The 22,127-nt window shown below is 40.3% G+C and overlaps 1 protein-coding gene across 1 annotated transcript in view; it reads right to left on the minus strand.

Moving 5' to 3' along the window:
• BCL2L14 (BCL2 like 14) overlaps nucleotides 1-15,541 on the minus strand; it is a 50,442-nt gene extending 34,901 nt beyond the window's left edge. Inside the window, exon 1 of the mRNA XM_037846601.1 lies at nucleotides 15,398-15,541. The gene's annotated coding sequence lies outside the window, so the exon portion shown is untranslated. The remainder of the gene's footprint in view (nucleotides 1-15,397) is intronic.
• Between the last annotated feature and the right edge of the window lie 6,586 nt (nucleotides 15,542-22,127).

The following is a 22,127-nucleotide window of genomic DNA, read 5'->3' on the forward strand; positions in this document are numbered from 1 at the left end:
TAAACAAATCATAGGAGCTGGGGAGAAAAATTCTGCACAAAAACAAACAGAACATATCAAGATTCCCAGAGAAGGAACAGAGGAAAGGAAGCTTTCTCCTGGAGGTGAAATAATTGCACACAGAAAGGGCAATCTTAAAAATTGTACCACATATCTGGGGCTAGAATCATCGTATGAAGAGCTGAGAAAATCTGCATAGCTCAACATGGGCTTCTCTAAAGGTCCAGAATAAGTTGGACCAAGCATCAAAGAAAAGCCTTGCCACAAAGCCAATTAACAATAAAACCCTAGGCAAGAGGGAGGAACTGACATTCAGAGTTAACACTTCAAAATAATCAGATGCCCAGACATTAGCAAAAAATTATAAGCCATAATAAGAAACAGGAAGATATGGCTCAGTCAAGGAATAAATTAAAACATCAGAGGGGACATGAAATTTGGAGCAATTAATCAAAGAAGTTCAAATAAATCTCCTAAGTCAATTCAAGGAAATGAAGGGAAATATGGATAGATATAAACTAACGGTGGATTTGGAGCTAAAGGATATTAAGAAAACAATTTGTGAGCATAAAGAATAATTTTAAAGTTTAAAAAGAAGCAAAGAAGAAATTATGGGGATGAAGGGCACAATAACAGATTAAAAATATGCTAGAGTCATACAACAGCAGATTTGAAGAGGCAGAAGAATCTGCAAACTAGAAGACAAGACAATTGAAACCATACAGTCAGAAAAACAGACAAAAGAATAGAAAAAATTTGAGCAGTGTCTCAGGGATTCAAGTGACAGCATGAAGTGTACAAACATGCACATCATGGGTGTTCCAGAAGGAGAAGAGAAGGGAAAAGGGGCAGAAAGAATGTTTGAGGAAATAATGGCCAAAATTTTCTCAACTCTTATGAAAGGCATAAATATACATGTCCAAGAAGTGCAATGTACTCCAAATAGAATAAGCCCTAATAGGCCTACTCCAAGATACATACAAATCAGAATGACAAATGCCAAAGAGAGAGAATTCTGAGAGCAGCAAGAGAAAAGCGATTCATCACATACAAGGGACGCTCAAAAAGACTGACTAATTTCTCATCAGAAACTGTGGAGGTGAGAAGGCGGTGGTATGATATATTTAAGGTACTGAAAGAACAAAATTGCTAGCCAAAAAGTCTTTATCTGGCAAAACTGTCCTTCAAAAATGAGGGAGGGTTTAAAATATTCACAGATAAACAGAAACTGAGAGAGTTCATCAACCAAAACCTGCCCTACAAAACTTGCTAAAGGGAACTCCTCAGGTTGAATGGAAAAGACAGAAGAGAGTGGATTGGAGTAGTGTGAAGCAGTGAAGATGGTCAGTAAAGGTAACTAAAAGGGTAAATGCTTCCATAAAACTTCTAGAAAAAAATTCAGGGAAACATCTTTGGGATCTTGTGTGAGGCAATAGTTTCTTAGACTTTACACCCAAAGCACAAGCAGCAAAAGAAAAAACAGATAAATGGGACCTCATCAAAATTAAAATCTTTTGTACATCAAAGGACTTTATCATGAATGTCAAAAGACAATTTACTTAATGGGAGAAAATATTTGAAAACCACATTTCTGGTAAGGGTTTAATATTCAGAATATATAAAGAAACCCTCCAACTTAACAACAAAAAGACAACAACCCAATTAAAAATGGGCAAAAGACTTGAATAGACATTTTTCCAAAGAGTATATACAAATGACTAAAAAGCACATGAGAAGATGTTTAACATGACTAGCTATTAGGGAAATGCGAATAAAAACCATGAGATATCGTGTCACACCCACTAGAATGGCTACTATTAAAAAAACAGAAAATTACAATTGTGGGACAGGATGACAAGAATTAGGAACACTCATTCATTGCTGGTGGAATGTGAAATGGTGCAGCCACTGTGGAAGAGAGTTTACAAGTTCCCCAGAAAGCTAAATATAGAATTCTATATGACCCAGTAACCCCACTATTAAAGAATTGAAAGCAGGGACTCGAACAGATATTTGCATTCTGATGTTCATAGTAGGATTATTCACAATTGCCAAGAGATGGAAGCAACCCAAGTATCCATCAACCAATGAATGGATAAACAAAATGTGGTATATACATACAATGGAATATTATTCAGCTATAAAAGGTAATGACGTTCTGACATGTGATAACATGGATGAACTTTGAAGACATCATGTTGAGTGAAATAAGCCAGACACAAAATGACAAATATTGTATGTTCTCACTGATATGAAATACTTTGAATAAGCAAACTCATAGAGTTTGAATCTAGAATATAGATTACCAGGAGCTGGATGGGGGTAGGGAATTGCACAGACTTTCTATTTGGGTTGAATGTAAGCTTTGGTAATGGATGGTGGTGATGGTAGTACAGCATTGTGAATGTAATTAACAGCTCTGAATTATATATGTGCATGTGGTTAAAAGGGGAAATTTTAGGTTTGATATATGCTAGTAGAATAAAAATTAAAAGAAAAATACAGGAGTATACAACACAGTGGACCCTATTGTAAATAATGGACTATAGTTAATAGTGTAATTATTAAAATGTTCTTTCATGAATTATAATGAATATATCACAGTAATACAAGGTATTAATTATAGGGTGGTATATGGGAACTCGATTGTATACATTGTATAATGATATTTCTGTAAACCTACAATTTCTCTAACAAAAAAAAATCAATTAAAAATAGTCTACTGGGGGCAAGATGGCAGACTGGTGAGCTGTATGTTTTAGTTACTCCTCCAGGAAAGTAGGTAGAAAGCCAGGAACTGCGTGGACTGGACACCACAGAGCAATCTGTCTTTGGGCATACTTCATACAACACTCATGAAAATGTCGAACTGCTGAGATCAGCGAAACCTGTAAGTTTTTGCGGCCAGGGGACCCGCGCCCCTCCCTGCCAGGCTCAGTCCCGGGGGAGGAGGGGCTGTCAGCTCCGGGAAGGAGAAGGGAGAACTGCAGTGGCAGCCATTATCGGAAACTCATTCTACTGATCCAAACTCCAACCATAGATAGACTGAGACCAGACACCAGAGAATCTGAGAGCAGCCAGCCCAGCAGAGAGGAGACAGGCATAGAAAAAAAAAAAACCACGAAAAACTCCAAAATAAAAGCAGAGGATTTTTGGAGTTCTGGTGAACACAGAAAGGGGAAGGGTGGAGCTCAGGCCTTGAGGCGCATATGCAAATCCCGAAGAAAAGCTGATCTCTCTGCCCTGTGGACCTTTCCTTAATGGCCCTGGTTGCTTTGTCTCTTAGCATTTCAATAACCCATTAGATCACTGAGGAGGGCCCTTTTTTTTTTTTTTTTTTAATCCTTTTTTCTTTTTCTAAAACAATTACTCTAAGAAGCCCAATACAGAAAGCTTCAAAGACTTTCAATTTGGGCACGTCAAGTCAAGAGCAGAACTAAGAGAGCTCTGAGACAAAAGGCAATAATCCAGTGGCTGAGAAAATTCACTAAACACCACAACTTCCCAAGAAAAGGGGGGTGTCCGCTCACAGCCACCATCCTGGTGGACAGGAAACATTCCTGCCCATCGCCAGCCCCATAGCCCAGAGCTGCCCCAGACAACCCAGTGTGACGGAAGTGCTTCAAATAACAGGCACACACCACAAAACTGGGCGTGGACATTAGCCTTCCCTGCAACCTCAGCTGATTGTCCCAGAGTTGGGAAGGTGGAGCAGTGTGAATTAACAAAGCCCCACTCAGCCATCATTTGAGCAGACTGGGAGCCTCCCTACACAGCCCAGCAGCCCAGAACTGCCCTGGGGGGACGGCATTCACCTGTGACATAGCACAGTCATCCCTCAACAGAGGACCCGGGGTGCACGGCCTGGAAGAGGGGCCCACTTGCAAGTCTCAGGAGCCATACGCCAATACCAAGGACTTGTGGGTCAGTGGCAGAGACAAACTGTGGCAGGACTGAACTGAAGGATTAGACTATTGCAGCAGCTTTAAAACTCTAGGATCACCAGGGAGATTTGATTGTTAGGGCCACCCCCCCTCCCCGACTGCCCAGAAACACGCCCCACATACAGGGCAGGCAACACCAACTACACACGCAAGCTTGGTACACCAATTGGGCCCCACAAGACTCACTCCCCCAGTCACTAAAAAGGCTAAGCAGGGGAGAACTGGCTTGTGGAGAACAGGTGGCTCGTGGACGCCACCTGCTGGTTAGTTAGAGAAAGTGTACTCCACGAAGCTGTAGATCTGATAAATTAGAGATAAGGACTTCAATAGGTCTACAAACCCTAAAAGAACCCTATCAAGTTCAGCAAATGCCACGAGGCCAAAAACAACAGAAAATTATAAAGCATATGAAAAAACCAGACGATATGGATAACCCAAGCCCAAGCACCCAAATCAAAAGACCAGAAGAGACACAGCACCTAGAGCAGCTACTCAAAGAACTAAAGATGAACAATGAGACCATAGTACGGGATATAAAGGAAATCAAGAAGACTCTAGAAGAGCATAAAGAAGACATTGCAAGACTAAATAAAAAAATGGATGATCTTATGGAAATTAAAGAAACTGTTGACCAAATTAAAAAGACTCTGGACACTCATAGTACAAGACTAGAGGAAGATGAACAACGAATCAGTGACCTGGAAGATGACAGAATGGAAAATGGAAGCATAAAAGAAAGAATGGGGAAAAAAATTGAAAAAATCGAAATGGACCTCAGGGATATGATAGATAATATGAAAGGTCCAAATATAAGACTCATTGGTGTCCCAGAAGGGGAAGAAAAGGGTAAAGGTCTAGGAAGAGTATTCAAAGAAATTGTTGGGGAAAACTTCCCAAATCTTCTAAACAACATAAATACACAAATCATAAATGCTCAGCGAACCCCAAATAGAATAAATCCAAATAAACCCACTCCGAGACATATACTGATCACACTGTCAAACACAGAAGAGAAGGAGCAAGTTCTGAAAGCAGCAAGAGAAAAGCAATTCACCACATACAAAGGAAACAGCATAAGACTAAGTAGTGACTACTCAGCAGCCACCATGGAGGCAAGAAGGCAGTGGCACGATATATTTAAAATTCTGAGTGAGAGGAATTTCCAGCCAAGAATACTTTATCCAGCAAAGCTCTCCTTCAAATTTGAGGGAGAGCTTAAATTTTTCACAGACAAAGAAATGCTGAGAGAATTTGCTAACAAGAGACCTGCCCTACTGGAGATACTAAAGGGAGCCCTACAGACAGAGAAACAAAGACAGGACAGAGAGACTTGGAGAAAGGTTCAGTACTAAAGAGATTCGGTATGGGTACAATAAAGGATATTAATAGAGAGAGGGAAAAATATGGCAAACATAAACCGAAGGATAAGATGGCTGATTCAAGAAATGCCTTCACGGTTATAACGCTGAATGTAAATGGATTAAACTTCCCAATTAAAAGATATAGATTCGCAGAATGGATCAAAAAAAATGAACCATCAATATGTTGCATACAAGAGACTCATCTTAGACACAGGGACACAAAGAAACTGAAAGTGAAAGGATGGAAAAAAATATTTCATGCAAGCTACAGCCAAAAGAAAGCAGGTGTAGCAATATTAATCTCAGATAAAATAGACTTCAAATGCAGGGATGTTTTGAGAGACAAAGAAGGCCACTACATACTAATAAAAGGGGCAATTCAGCAAGAAGAAATAACAATCGTAAATGTCTATGCACCCAATCAAGGTGCCACAAAATACATGAGAGAAACACTGGCAAAACTAAAGGAAGCAATTGATGTTTCCACAATAATTGTGGGAGACTTCAACACATCACTCTCTCCTATAGATAGATCAACCAGACAGAAGACCAATAAGGAAATTGAAAACCTAAACAATCTGATAAATGAATTAGATTTAACAGACATCTACAGGACATTACATCCCAAATCACCAGGATACACATACTTTTCTAGTGCTCACGGAACTTTCTCCAGAATAGATCATATGCTGGGACATAAAACAAGCCTCAATAAATTTAAAAAGATTGAAATTATTCAAAGCACATTCTCTGACCACAATGGAATACAATTAGAAGTCAATAACCATCAGACTTAGAAAATTCACAAATACCTGGAGGTTAAACAACACACTCCTAAACAATCAGTGGATTAAAGAAGAAATAGCAAGAGAAATTGCTAAATATATAGAGACGAATGAAAATGAGAACACTACATACCAAAATCTATGGGATGCAGCAAAAGCAGTGCTAAGGGGGAAATTTATAGCACTAAACGCATATATTAAAAAGGAAGAAAGAGCCAAAATCAAAGAACTAATGGATCAACTGAAGAAGCTAGAAAATGAACAGCCAACCAATCCTAAACCAAGTAGAAGAAAAGAAATAACAAGGATTAAAGCAGAAATAAATGACATAGAGAACAAAAAAACAATAGAGAGGATAAATATCACCAAAAGTTGGTTCTTTGAGAAGATCAACAAGATTGACAAGCCCCTAGCTAGACTGACAAAATCAAAAAGAGAGAAGACCCATATAAACAAAATAATGAATGAAAAAGGTGACATAACTGCAGATCCTGAAGAAATTTAAAAAATTATAAGAAGATATTATGAACAACTGTATGGCAACAAACTGGACAATGTAGAAGAAATGGACAATTTCCTGGAAACATATGAACAACCTAGACTGACCAGAGAAGAAATAGAAGACCTCAACCAACCAATCACAAGCAAAGAGATCCAATCAGTCATCAAAAAGCTTCCCACAAATAAATGCCCAGGGCCAGATGGCTTCACAGGGGAATTCTACCAAACTTTCCAGAAAGAACTGACACCAATCTTACTCAAACTCTTTCAAAACATTGAAGAAAAGGGAACACTACCTAACTCATTTTATGAAGCTAACATCAATCTAATACCAAAACCAGGCAAAGATGCTACAAAATAGAAAAACTACCGGCCAGTCTCCCTAATGATTATAGATGCAAAAATCCTCAACAAAATACTTGCAAATAGAATCCAAAGACACATTAAAAAAATCATACACCATGACCAAGTGGGGTTCATTCCAGGCATGCAAGGATGGTTCAACATAAGAAAAACAATCAATGTATTACAACACATTAAAAACTCGGAAGGGAAAAATCAATTGATCATCTCAATAGATGCTGAAAAAGCATTTGACAAAATCCAACATCCATTTTTGATAAAAACACTTCAAAAGGTAGGAATTGAAGGAAACTTCCTCAACATGATAAAGAGCATATATGAAAAACCCACAGCCAGCATAGTACTCAATGGTGAGAGACTGAAAGCCTTCCCTCTAGGGAACAAGACAAGGATGCCCGCTGTCACCACTGTTATTCAACATTGTGCTGGAAGTGCTAGCCAGGGCAATCCAGCAAGACAAAGAAATAAAAGGCATCCAAATTGGAAAAGAAGAAGTAAAACTGTCATTGTTTGCAGATGATATGATCTTATATCTAGAAAACCCTGAGAAATCGACGATACAGCTACTAGAGCTAATAAACAAATTTAGCAAAGTAGCGGGATACAAGATTAATGCACATAAGTCAGTAATGTTTCTATATGCTAGAAATGAACAAACTGAAGAGACACTCAAGAAAAAGATACCATTTTCAATAGCAGCTAAAAAAATCAAGTACCTAGGAATAAACTTAACCAAAGATGTAAAAGACCTATACAAAGAAAACTACAGAACTCTACTAAAAGAAATAGAAGGGGACCTTAAAAGATGGAAAAATATTCCATGTTCATGGATAGGAAGGCTAAATGTCATTAAGATGTCAATGCTACCCAAACTCATCTACAGATTCAATGCAATCCCAATCAAAATTCCAACAACCTACTTTGCAGACTTGGAAAAGCTAGTTATCAAATTTATTTGGAAAGGGAAGATGCCTCGAATTGCTAAAGACACTCTAAAACCGAAAAATGAAGTGGGAGGACTTACACTCCCTGACTTTGAAGCTTACTATAAAGCCACAGTTGCCGAAACAGCATGGTACTGGCACAAAGATAGACATATAGATCAATGGAATCAAATTGAGAATTCAGAGATAGACCCTCAGATCTATGGCCGACTGATCTTTGATAAGGCCCCCAAAGTCACTGAACTGAGCCATAATGGTCTTTTCAACAAATGGGGCTGGGAGAGTTGGATATCCATATCCAAAAGAATGAAAGAGGACCCCTACCTCACCCCCTACACAAAAATTAACTCAAAATGGACCAAAGATCTCAATATAAAAGAAAGTACCATAAAACTCCTAGAAGATAATGTAGGAAAACATCTTCAAGACCTTGTATTAGGTGGCCACTTCCTAGACTTTACACCCAAAGCACAAGCAACAAAAGAGAAAATAGATAAATGGGAACTCCTCAAGCTTAGAAGTTTCTGCACCTCAAAGGAATTTCTCAAAAAGGTAAAGAGGCAGCCAACTCAATGGGAAAAAATTTTTGGAAACCATGTATCTGACAAAAGACTGATATCTTGCATATACAAAGAAATCCTACAACTCAATGACAATAGTACAGACAGCCCAATTATAAAATGGGCAAAAGATATGAAAAGACAGTTCTCTGAAGAGGAAATACAAATGGCCAAGAAACACATGAAAAAATGTTCAGCTTCACTAGCTATTAGAGAGATGCAAATTAAGACCACAATGAGATACCATCTAACACCGGTTAGAATGGCTGCCATTAAACAAACAGGAAACTACAAATGCTGGAGGGGATGTGGAGAAATTGGAACTCTTATTCATTGTTGGTGGGACTGTGTAATGGTTCAGCCACTCTGGAAGTCAGTCTGGCAGTTCCTTAGAAAACTAGATATAGAGCTACCATTCGATCCAGCGATTGCACTTCTTGGTATATACCCGGAAGATCGGAAAGCAGTGACACGAACAGATATCTGCACGCCAATGTTCATAGCAGCATTATTCACAATTGCCAAGAGATGGAAACAACCCAAATGTCCTTCAACAGATGAGTGGATAAATAAAATGTGGTATATACACACGATGGAATACTACGCGGCAGTAAGAAGGAATGATCTCGTGAAACATATGACAACATGGATGAACCTTGAAGACATAATGCTGAGCGAAATAAGCCAGGCACAAAAAGAGAAATATTATATGCTACCACTAATGTGAACTTTGAATAATGTAAAACAAATGGTTTATAATGTAGAATGTAGGGGAACTAGCAGTAGAGAGCAATTAAGGAAGGGGGAACAATAATCCAAGAAGAACAGATAAGCTATTTAACGTTCTGGGGATGCCCAGAAATGACTATGGTCTGTTAAATTCTGATGGATATAGTAGGAAGAAGTTCACAGAAATGTTGCTATATTATGTAACTTTCTTGGGGTAAAGTAGGAACATGTTGGAAGTTAAGCAGTTATCTTAGGTTAGTTGTCTTTTTCTTACTCCCTTGTTATGGTCTCTTTGAAATGTTCTTTTATTGTATGTTTGTTTTCTTTTTAACTTTTTTTTTCATACAGTTGATTTAAAAAAGAAGGGAAAGTTAAAAAAAAAAAAAAAAAAGAAAGAAAAGCAAGGAAAAAAAAAAGATGTAGTGCCCCCTTGAGGAGCCTGTGGAGAATGCAGGGGTATTCGCCTAACCCACCTCCATGGTTGCTAACATGACCACAGACATAGGGGACTGGTGGTTTGATGGGTTGAGCCCTCTACCATAAGTTTTACCCTTGGGAAGATGGTTGCTGCGAAGGAGAGGCTAGGCCTCCCTATATTTGTGCCTAAGAGTCTCCTCCTGAATGCCTCTTTGTTGCTCAGATGTGGCCCTCTCTCTCTGGCTAAGCCAACTTGAAAGGTGAAATCACTGCCCTCCCCCCTATGTGGGATCAGACACCCAGGGGAGTGAATCTCCCTGGCAACGTAGAATATGACTCCCGGGGAGGAATGTAGACCCGGCATCGTGGGACGGAGAACATCTTCTTGACCAAAAGGGGGATGTGAAAGGAAATGAAATAAGCTTCAGTGGCAGAGAGATTCCAAAAGGAGCCGAGAGGTCACTCTGGAGGGCACTCTTACGCACACTTTAGACAACCCTTTTTAGGTTCTAAAGAATTGGGGTAGCTGGTGGTGGATACCTGAAACTATCAAACTACAACCCAGAACCCATGAATCTCGAAGACAGTTGTATAAAAATGTAGCTTATGAGGGGTGACAGTGGGATTGGGAAAGCCATAAGGACCACACTCCACTTTGTCTAGTTTATGGATGGATGAGTAGAAAAATAGGGGAAGGAAACAAACAGACAAAGGTACCCAGTGTTCTTTTTTACTTCAATTGCTCTTTTTCACTCTAATTATTATTCTTGTTATTTTTGTGTGTGTGCTAATGAAGGTGTCAGGGATTGATTTAAGTGATGAATGTACAACTATGTAATGGTACTGTAAACAATCGAAAGTACGATTTGTTTTGTATGACTGCGTGGTATGTGAATATATCTCAATAAAATGATGATTAAAAAAAAAAACTAAATGAGAAATAGGGTGGGATGGGGGGATGGTTTGGGTGTTCTTTTTTCACTTTTATTTTTTATTCTTATTCTGATTCTTTCTGATGTAAGGAAAATGTTCAGAAATAGATTGTGGTGATGAACGCATAACTATATGATCATACTGTGAACAGTTGATTGTATACCATGGATGATTGTATGGTATGTTAATATATTCCAATAAAAATGAACTGAAAAAAAAAATAGTCTACTAACTTTAAAAAGTGTTTTTGAGACAATGGGGCAATTTGATCATTATCTGTGTTTTACATAATATTGAGGAAGTATTTTGTTAAGTATGCTAATGTCATTAAATAAAAATTTACCTGTAAGCTATATATTAAAATACATTTATTGGTGTAAGAAATGAAGTGAGGCATTTGCTTTAAAATATTCCAGAAAAAAGAGTGGAGCAAGGAGGGGTGTTCAGATTGATAAAACAAGATTGGCAAAATGTTGATAACTGTTGAATCTGGGTGATGGGTACATGGAATTTATTTTACGATTCTGTTTACTTTATGTTTGAAAATTTCATAATGAAGTTGAAAACTTAAGAGTAGATCATATTATTTCTTTAGTTAAAACATATTAGTGGCTTCCAATCCTAACTCCTTAGATGCCAGCCAACCTTCCTCTCCAGCTGCCTCTCGTGTCTTTACTTGTAGGTTCTGGTTAAACTGATTTGCAGTCAGTTCATGGATCACCCCTCCCCGCCCCCCATCCCAAGGCTTCCTCCTTGGGAACCCACAGCTTCCTCCTGCCAGAGTGTTCTTTTCCTATCCCTTTCCCATGGCTGGCCCCTCTTAACTTTCAGGTCTCTGCTCCAAGGTCTCAAGCCTCCAAAAGAGCTTCCCTGACTTTGCATCTCCAGTAGGACACAACAGAATCCCTTAGTCTCTACCTTAACATCTTGCCTATTTTATTCTTAGCCTTGTGTTATGGATTCAGTTATGTCCCCCAAAAAGACATTTTCAAGTCCTAACCCTTTGTGCTGTGAATGTGAACTTATTTGAAAATAGGATCTTTGAAGATGTGATTAGTAAAGATGAAGCCAAACTGGATTAGGGTGGGCCCTCCATCTGACATGACCGGTGTCCTCACAAGGAGAGGACATTTGGACTTGGGAGACATAGAGATAACCGTGTGGTTGAGGTAGAGATTGAGTTACTCTCCATAGGCCAAGGACCATCCTGGATTGTCGGCTACCCAACAGAAGCCAGGGGAGAGGCGTGGAGTCTTGCTTTCAGATTTTTAGTCTCCAAAACCACAAAACAATACATTTCTGTTGTTTAAGCCAACTGGTCTCTGGTACTTTGTCATGGCAGCCCTGGCAAACTAAGACAACTTACCCAATCCATAATTATTTTATGTGCTCTCCCTGCCCCCCTTTTATTGTCTCTTTCCTGCATTAAAATATAAGCTCCGTGAAGACTGTGGGTCTTTGTTTGGCTTGTTCACAATTGTATTCTCAGCACCCAGCATAGTGCCTGGTACATGGTAAATTCTCAGTAAATATTTGATAAATGAATGAATGAATGAATGGTTATAGGGCTGGATAATACTGGATGTTTAGTTAAATTTGAATTTCAAATGAAGGATAATTTTTTAGTATAAGTATGGCCCAAATATTGTATGGAACATACTTATAATAAAAAATTATTCTATGTCTATCTGAAATTAAAATTTAACTGGGTGTCTTGCATTTTTGTTAAATGTGACAATCCTATGAATAGAAGATGTTGCTGAGAAATCCTGAGATCTGAGGTGTGGGTGAGTGAGGAAAGTTGGCCAAGGGTCAAGACTGAGGAACTTGAGACAAGCAAAGGAAGGAGCCAAAGAGGATGAGGATAAAGTGGGATATGTGGTCAGAATCCATGTACAGCCAAGTCTGAGTAGAAGGGGCTGAGCCCAGGTGTGTTAGTTTGAAGCTGTATGTACCCCAGAAAAGGTCATGTTCTTTTAATCCATTCCTGTGGTTGCAGACCTATTGTGGATGGGACCTTTTGATTAGGTTATTTCTATTGAGATGTGACCCACCTCATTCAAGGTGGGTCTTAATCCCCTTATTGGAGTCCTTTATAAGAGGTAGAGGACACACAGAAGAGGCCCAGAGAGCTCAGAGAAGCCCCAGGGAAGCTGAGAGACAAGGACACACCTACAGAAGCTGAGAGGAGGCCACTGAAGCCAGAAACTGGAAGCAATGAAACCCGGGAGCAAAGGACCAGCAGACACCGGCCATGTGCCTTCCCATGTGACAGAGGCGTCCCAGATGCCAGCAGCCTTTCCTCAGAGAAGGTATCGTCCTGTTGATGCCTTAATTTGACATTTTCACAGCCTTACAACTGTAAATTTGTAAGTTAATAAATCCCCATTGTAAAAGCCAACCCATTTCTGGTAAATTGCCTTCCAGCAGCTTTAGCAAACCAAAATACCAAGCAAGAGACCAGAGCTGGGATTTCTGCAGGGAGGATTCGTGAGACTTTTCACACGAAGCTTCCTTTTGCACCGGGCAGTTCAGAACGGTGCAGGCACAGAGTACCCTCTGGTCCTCCAGGGACCATGTCATTCCGCAGGAAGGTGAACCCCTCTTCTCAAGCCACAGTACTGTGCTTCAGAAGAAACTGCCATGTAAGTTTAAAAAAAAAGACCTTCCTAATACAGTGTGAGGGCTTTAAAATTGTGTGTGTGTGAGTGTGAGTGTGTGGGTGGAGTTGTTGGAGAGAGAACAGGTTGTTAAATAATGATTCAGGAGCAAACTCCAAAAGGAGGGAAAGCCACTGAGGCAAGGGGTGCAAAGTTCTTCCATTTCGTGAAAGAAGGGATTTTTGTCATGATACAGGCTGGGAAGGAAGTGGGCACTTGGCCCATTCAACAGGTAAAGCCAAGGATGAGGGAGAAGCAGAGACAAGGCCAGCCTCGAAAATGTCCAGGAGCCCAGCAGTGAGCCACTCACCCTATTCGGGGTGGGTAGGTGTTGTTTGTGTAGATGAGGGGCTGCTGTGAAAAAGGCCTGCACAGAGCTTGGATAAACAAGAATAAATGGAGACTTAACGTATTAATTAAGGCACTTTAAATGTATTTAACAAGTTTAGTGGTTTATTTTTTTTCCTTCTATGAGTCCTCATTATAAATTAAGGGAGAGCTATTAAATTTATAGCTAAATCTAATTTTCAAGCAATAGTGAGTTCATTTATCACATGTTGGATCCGTCAGCTCTCAGCGATTTCTGTTGAAACGAAAAGCCCAACATCTGGCTTCTGGACTTTAAACTGGGTGGGGTCCCTCCTGAGCGTTCATTGCAGAGACTAGAGGGGAGAATTCAGCTCTCCTGGGTCTGACCCTTGAGGCTTATTCTAATTCTAGCACTCTGCAGGCACCACCCTGCTTTATCACCCTATGTTTACATACTTTCTCTATAACAAACTATCATAAACCTACACTCTCAAGAGCAAGGTTACAGAGCATCTTTGTTGGCCTTTTTTCCTCTTCCGCAGGTGCTGTTTCCCCCCATGTACTCCCCAAATGGCCACAGTCTCTGCGTGCCTCCCCAGCTTGGTCTCCACCAGTGTGTCCTTCAGAGAGTTCAACCAGACAGGCCTCAAATTCAGGGAGCCCCTGAACTCCAGTTATCGCCAGACACACATCTGGAATTTTTCTGGCTCGGTGGACTCATCTGTTAAAGTTCAATTTCACTTCCCTCCCTCTGGCAGGTAACATGCACACACAGAGGAAAGAACGGGTCATTTGTGTTTCTGTGCCAGGAGGCTGCCAGACTTGGTGTCTGAATTCTGCTGGAGTCAGAAATTCTGCGCAGTCCCTTTTGCCTCGGCCTGTCCCAGTTGTGAGGGGCCTCAGCGTGGAGAACCCCTGGGCAACAGGCCTGGAAAAATCGAAAGCTGATTTCGTGTGTAGGGTATGCGGACACGGCCTGAGCAGAACTCACCAGTGTCGGCACCCACCCTCAGTAGAGGTTCCTAGACCCAATTATAAGCTGAACTTTGGTTGCCTCAAGCCTTATGCCCCTCAGGGACAATCTTCCCTTTTTTCTACCCCTAACTTCAGATACTTTAGGGTCTTCATTCCTTCTCCCCTGTTTGTCATCGCTGAGTAAGGCATGCTCTTTAATCTGAGGGTGAAATGGGGAATGGAGTCTTAATTTCCCACAATAGAGGCTAAACTCAGAGACAAAGCCTTAGGTCATATCAATTAAACAGAAGGACTAAGGATCTCACTGTAATAGGAGGCGGCAGGGAACTCAGGGAGGAGGGAACTTTCTAGAGGGGAGGGAAGGGATTTTCCTCCTTGATCTAATAGTCAAGGAAGTCTCTAGGGGTTCTGTTCTGCACAGTCTAGAGCTTTTCAGGACGCGGACCCAAGTTCTAACAAAGGTAGTCGGACTCTGGGTGCAAACCCAGGGAATCCCGTCTACCCCACACCCCTCCTCGGCCCCACCCCTGCTCTAGGGAAGGGTATCAGCATCTCCAGGGCTTCACCTTGGGAGCAGCATCCCTGCCCACTGACCGGCTGTGGTGCTATCACATAGCTGCTCATATTCCCAATGAGAAGCTGCAAAAGTTTAAAAACCATCCAACCAGTTATATATTCTGAGCTATCCACAACCCTCTTTTTCAACAGAGAAATGAAAGAGAAACCTAAATAAACTTTCTAACTCTTTCTTTAAACCACACTAGATTTTCAGCTGTTGTTTTGTGTCCTGAGACTTCCATGACAAGAAATTTTGAATAAACCCAATAAACATCTCCCCAAGTAAATGGCTTCACTAGGCAAAGCACAAAGATCTAACATCCTCCTGAGAATGAAGACTGGTGCCTCCTGGCGTTACCTGGTCCCGGAGCTGTCAGTGGTTTCTCCTGCTCCGGTCGAGATGGTTAAGAGGATAATTCTATATCTGAATATCTCTCCACAAAACTTAAGAGGAAACTCTAAACAGGTCTTCCTGCCTTCTCATTTAGTAAGACTCCATCTGGCATCCTTTTCAGGTTTAGGAGTAAGTCTCATGTGAGGTTTAAGGAAGGAGAGTCACTTCCTTATTAGACCCTGCCCCCAGCTTTTTTAACTGAAGGAGGGGCTGACCTTTGCCCACATAATTTGACTTAGTAAAGAGTTCTGCACACTTTGCCTGGACTCTCACGCCCTTCAGGATAACTAGGGGGGTGTTTTCCTGATAATGCTTTATCTCCTTTCCATTTTCAGTTTACTGAACAAATGTTTACTGACCCACAGAATATGTTACAGGCACTTTATACATATTTACTTTCAACATCATTCAGAGGCAGGTGTTATGATTCCCATTTCACAGATGAGGAAACTGAGCCTCAGAGAGGCTACGTATCTTGCTAGTGGTCCCATCAGTTGGTCTGGGGTTCACCTCTGGCTTTACACTACATCATATTACTGTTCCTATGAGATTCAAGGGTGGTATTCAAATGGAACCAGTGGAAAAGCTTTCAAAATGAACCTAACATTGACTGGAATAAAAGCCACATAAGCTCATTTAAAAATGATTTGGAGAGAACCTAAGATGGCGGCTAGGTGAGACAGGGCAAAAAAAACACCTCTATGAAAAATACTAGATAAAAGCCAGGAAGTGACCCAGAACACCACTTCCACAGTAGCACCAGCTGGACAAGGTCTGCTAAATCCACAGGGAATGTGCATTTGGTGAAACCAGGAACCTGCATTCTGAAATGAGTGAGTAAGCCAGCTGAAAGTCTGGTGGCCGCACTGTGGTGTGGGGAAATGGTGGACTGGTGTTTGGAGACAGACTAATTCTTTAAAAAAAAAAAGCCTGGGAGCTGCTGCAGATACGACGGGAGAGCTGTGCAGTGAAGCATGGCAGGAGCGGGCTGGGCTAATGCCTTGGTGTCTGGCATGGAGGATACCCCTTCCCACACCCGCTGCTGATTGTCTCAAGACCAGGGGAGCATAGGGGAGCCAAAAGGAGGAAAAAAACGCATTCCTTGCAGCCATCCCCCCAGCGGGCAAGGAACGCACCTGCCCGGGGCCGGACCCACAGCCCAAAGCTGCGCCAAGAAACCCAGTGTGATGGGGAGTCTTTCCCGCAGCACTGCCCACATGCCACAATATCGGCCATGGACAGTGGCCTTTAGTACACCCACAGCTGATTGTCCCAGAGCTGGGAAGGCGGAGCTGTGCAAAAAGGGGGAAGTTAACCCGTCCAATTCAACCATCTTTGAAACGGGCTGGGAATGCCCCTGCAAGGCCCAGCGACCCAGGGCTTCCCTGGAGGCTGGCACACACTTGTGACGTGGCACAGCCCTCCCTCAGCAGAGGTCCTGGAAGAGCACAGCTGGGAAGGGGGACCTGCTCGGAAACCCCAGGGAATTTACATGAATACCAAGGTCTTGTGGGTCAGGGCAGAGACAATCTGTGGAAAGACTGAAATGAAGGCTTAGGCTTCTGCAACAGCCTTAAATCTCCGGGAACACCTGGGAGATTTGATTATTAAAGCTGCCCTGTCTCCCTAATCACCCAGCCACACGCCCCGCATTCAGGGCGGACAGCACCAACAACACATCCAAACTTGGTGCACCAATTGGACCCCACAAGAATCAGACCCCCAAACACCACAAAGACAAAGTTGGGGAGAACTGACTTGAGGGGAATAGGTGACTCATGGACACCATCTGCTGGTTAGTTAGAGAAAGTATACACCACCAAGCTGTAGTTCTGACAAATTAGAGATCGAGTAAAGCAAATGCCAAGAGGCCAAAAACAACAGAAAATCTTATAGCATATGATAAAACCAGACGATATGGAGAACCCAAACCCAAACACCCAAATCAAAAGATCAGAAGACACACAGTATTTGGCACAATTAATCAAAGAACTACAGACAGGCAATAAGAGCATGGCTCAGGATATAAAGGATATGAAGAAGAGCATGGCACAGGATATAAAAGACATAAAGAAGACCCTAGAAGAGCACAAAAAAGAAATTGCAAGAGTAAATAAAAAAATAGAAGATTTTATGGAAATAAAAGAAACTGTAGGCCAAATTAAAAAGACTCTGGATACTCATAATACAAGATTAGAGGAAGTTGAACAACAACTCAGCCTCCTCGAGGACCACAGAACAGAAAATGAAAGAACAACAGAAAGAATGGGGAAAAAAATAAAAAAAATTGAAATGGATCTCAGGGATATGATAGATAAAATAAAGCGTCCAAATTTAAGACTCATTGGGTCCCAAAAGGGGAAGGGAAGGGTAAAGGTCTAGAAAGAGTATTCAAAGAAATTGTTGGAGAAAACTTCCCAAACCTTCTACACAATATAAATACACAAAGCATAAATGCCCAGCAAACTCCAAATACAATAAATCCAAATAAACCCACTCCAAGACATATTCTGATCATACTCTCAAATACTGAAGAGAAGGAGCAAGTTCTGAAAGCAGCAAGAGAAAAGCAATGCACCACATACAAAGGGAACAACATAAGACTAAATAGTGACTACTCAGTGGCCACCATGGAGGTGAGAAGGCAGTGGCATGACATATTTAAAATTCTGAGAGAGAAAAATTTCCAACCAAGAATACTTTATCCAGCAAAACTCTCCTTCAAATTTGAGGGAGAGCTTACATTTTTCACAGACAAACAAATGCTGAGAGATTTTGCTAATAAAAGACCTGCCCTACTTCAGACACTAAAGGGAGCCCTACCGACAGAGAAGCAAAGAACGGATAGAGAGATATAGAGAATTTTAACAGACATATATAGAACATTACATCCCAGGTCACTGGGACACACATTCTTCTCTAGTGATCACGGATCTTTCTCCAGAATGGCCCATATGCTGGGACATAAAACAAGCCTCAATAAATTAAAAAACAAAAACAAAAACACGAATCTGTTCAAAGCACATTCTCTGACCACAATGGAATACAAATAGAAGTCAATAACCATCAGAGACTTGGAGAAATCACAAACACCTGGAGGGTAAAAATGAGGGGGAGATGAAAACATTCCTGGATAATCAAAAGCTGAGGGACTTCACCACCAGTAGATCAGTCCTATAAGAAAAGCTAAAGGGAGTTGAGCAGACTGAAAGGAAGGAACACTAAACAATTGACTGAAACTACATGAAGAAATAAAGATTTCCAGTACAGATCACATGGTAAATATAAATACCAATACTACTGTATTTTTGATTTGTAACTCCACTATTTACTTCCTACAGGATCTAAAATACATAAACTGTAATGATTAATCAGTGGTTTTGGACTCAATGTAATATATGTAATTTTTGACAAGAACTACATAAAGGTGGGGGAATGAGGGAGTAAAGGAACATAGTTTATGTGTTATATTGAAGTTAAGTTGGTATCAAAGAAAAACAAGATTGTTATAGATTTAAGATGTTAAATTTAAGCCACACGGTAAACACAAAAAAAGTATCAGAGAATATGACCATAGAGATGAAAAGTAGAGTATGGGTTCCAAGAAGTGGGGGAAGGGGCAATGGGGAGTTAAGAAATGAGTGTAGGGTTTCTGTGTGGGGTGAAGGGAAACTTCTAGAAATGGATGTTGGGAACGTGATAGCACTGCAACATTCTAAATGTGATTAATCCCACTAATGGAATGCAAGTGAGGGGGTGGGATGGGAAGATTTAGGCTGTGTATATGTTTCCACAGTTGAAAAAAAAAAAAAGACAGTCTAAATAGATGACAATTAAATGCCAAGGATGATCCTGGATGGGATCTGAGGATGGAGGAGAGGAGGCTGAAAGGGACACAGATGGGACATAAGGAAAAAAAAAAAGGAAATATAGAATGTAAGCTTTCTATCAATGTTGAATTTCTTGAACTTCTTAGCTGCACTTAATGGGATTGCATAAAAGAATGTTCTTGTCCATGGGAAAGGTATATGTGAATTACAGTGTTTGTTCAAAGATGTGTGCATCTTGCTGTCATATGTTCAGAGGACAGAGCAATAGATGATGGATGATAGATAGGGAGGGAGGGAGTGAGGGAGACAGAGAGGGGAAGAAAGAAATGGTGGTGTGACAGGATGTTAAAGGTGGTGGATTGGGGTTATCAGGGGAGGGGGTCAGGGTATGCTGGAGTTCTATGTATGGGTTTTGTACTGTTTTTGCAACTGTTCCTGTATGTTTGAATTTATTTCAAAATAAAATTTCTTAAAAAAAATAATTTGGAGGATAGAATTCTCTCTATATAAGAAAGAAGAAATGGTTAAATATAATATGTATGATTGTATACTCTAGATTCTTAATTAACTAGATATATGTGGTCTTACTTATGATCTTGAAACCATAGCCTGTGGAAATGTGAAGATGAAGGAAGTGTGAACTGTGAAAGAGGAATAAAGGATATTTTCATGAAAGTGGGGAAGCACTGGTCATTTAAATATTAGGCAAACAGACAAATGGCTGATAATTATGGGAAAGTTAATTCTTTGGGGTCTGAAATGGAATTTTACTGGCAAACTATTTATTACACATAATGTACCAGTCTAGACAATTGAGGGGATATGAAAGAAATATTAAGAATGTTTCTTTTTAAGAAACTTATCTTTTTGAGAAGACAAGATGTGGTAAGTAAACAAATACATATAGTAAATATGTATATATAACTAAATCACATAGTATGGACTACAATTGTTATAGAAGCTCAGAGCTATATAATTAAGTGGCACTGGTTGTAGAAACCATTTAGAATCCCAAAACGTCTTGGCAAGGCAAATATGAACACAAGGAAGTGACAATCACCCCAAGGAGGCAAACTCGCCGAGGACTTTGTATCTCCCATACCTAACCACCTGGCATTCAGGAGGGGACACGATACGTGTTATATATTAAAAAAACAAAAAAGTCCCACCTTTTCCTGATTCTGAAAATACATATACTGTTGTAGAAAAATTGGAAAACATAGAACAGCATACATAATCAAATAAAGACCACCATAAACCCGTCATTCAGTGAAAATAGTTAAAATATTTTGGTGTATTTCTTTCATTCTATGAAAATAATAGCTACCTTTCAGGTGTCTGCCCTTTCTCTGTGCATTGCCACCATTAATGCCCTTACAGGATGTGCCTCTGCAGCCAGGTGGACAAAACTACCTTGGTCCTCCCTGCCGCGTCTCACTGGACAAGAAGTGGAGCAGCCGTCCAAGCTGGGCCAATTCAGTTCTATATGTCAGAAGTTTTAAATTGTGTACCAAGAGTCTAGTAAGTCTCTGTGGGGTATTTCAACTATGGAGGTCAGGTTTGGAAGAAGAGGAGTAAGAGATCATCGGCAGAGAGGGTGACAAGGAATTAAGCAAAGAGAGAATGAGGGACATGGGGTCCTGGAGGGAGCAGGAGAGTGCTGTCCTGGTTCCTGAGAGCTCCCCACTTGGCCACCCGGGGGTCTGGGAGACTCCCCTATGCCACTGCATTTTTGTGTGTAAGATGGATCCCGACATACAAATCGAATACAACACACATGGTTTTTCATGGTTAGGATGATGTTATAATTTTGTAACAGGCTCCTTCCATTTAACATATATTATAATTATATCTCCATGCCAATAAGCTTTTTTTGTAAATATAGCTTTTAATGGCTGTACAAGAGTGCAGTGAATGGAAGCATTATAGTTATTCAATTGGGCAACTATTTTTAGATGTTTCATTTGTTTTCAAATTTTCACTATTATAAGGTTGCATAGTATAGCTTTATCATCTTTGACCACATTATATATTGTTTCCTGAGGAATGATTGCATGTGAATATTTTTGAAGTAGTTGTATATACATTTCCAACTTGCCTTAGTCAATGATTCTGGAATTGATTTAAATGGTTACTGAGATTGTATAACAGGGAAAATCCCTGAGTGTGAATATGTGGATAACAAGGACCATTCTCAGGAAATTTTTTTTTTTTTTTTTTGCCCATTTTTATAAGCAAATAAGACTTGAAAGTCCAGGTGAGCAGATTTTAGAAAGGACACCATACTTCGTAAGAACTGTGACCCTTATCCTTGTTTCAATCTCAATGGTGAAACTTGATGAAATGGGATCAGAGATGGAATGAAACTGCAGAAGATTGTGACCAATTACATTAATAGCTACCTTTTACTGAGTTTTTACCAGTTAGGAACTCAACTCTGTATTTGGTACTTATTGTTAAGCCACAGAGGAGTTAAGTAAATGTGCTTAAGGTTAACAGAACCACATGTGGCAAAGCTGGGATTTGAACCCCAGCAGTCAATGTTTGAAGCCCTTGCACCTAATCATTGCACCCAAGCAAGTTCTCCGTACTGTTTAGATGTATCTGATTGTTGATGCTCTTCATCTTTTTCCTTTTCTGGATTCACTTTTATTACTCTTTGACTTTGGGATATGGGAAAACTGAAAGATTTTGAAATGGGCAAAAGAAATTACTGGATATCTTTTTGTTGGACTCCTGAAGCCTTTGGGGATTATCTGATTTTATAGGGCTGTGCACCTTTGTTTGTCTTTGATTAGGCTATTTTACAACTCTGTAGAGATAGAAGTTAATGTGTAAAAAATGGATGGCAATGTAAATAACTC

This window comes from Choloepus didactylus, chromosome 8 (assembly GCF_015220235.1).
Source record: "Choloepus didactylus isolate mChoDid1 chromosome 8, mChoDid1.pri, whole genome shotgun sequence".
Lineage (NCBI taxonomy): Eukaryota > Metazoa > Chordata > Mammalia > Pilosa > Megalonychidae > Choloepus > Choloepus didactylus.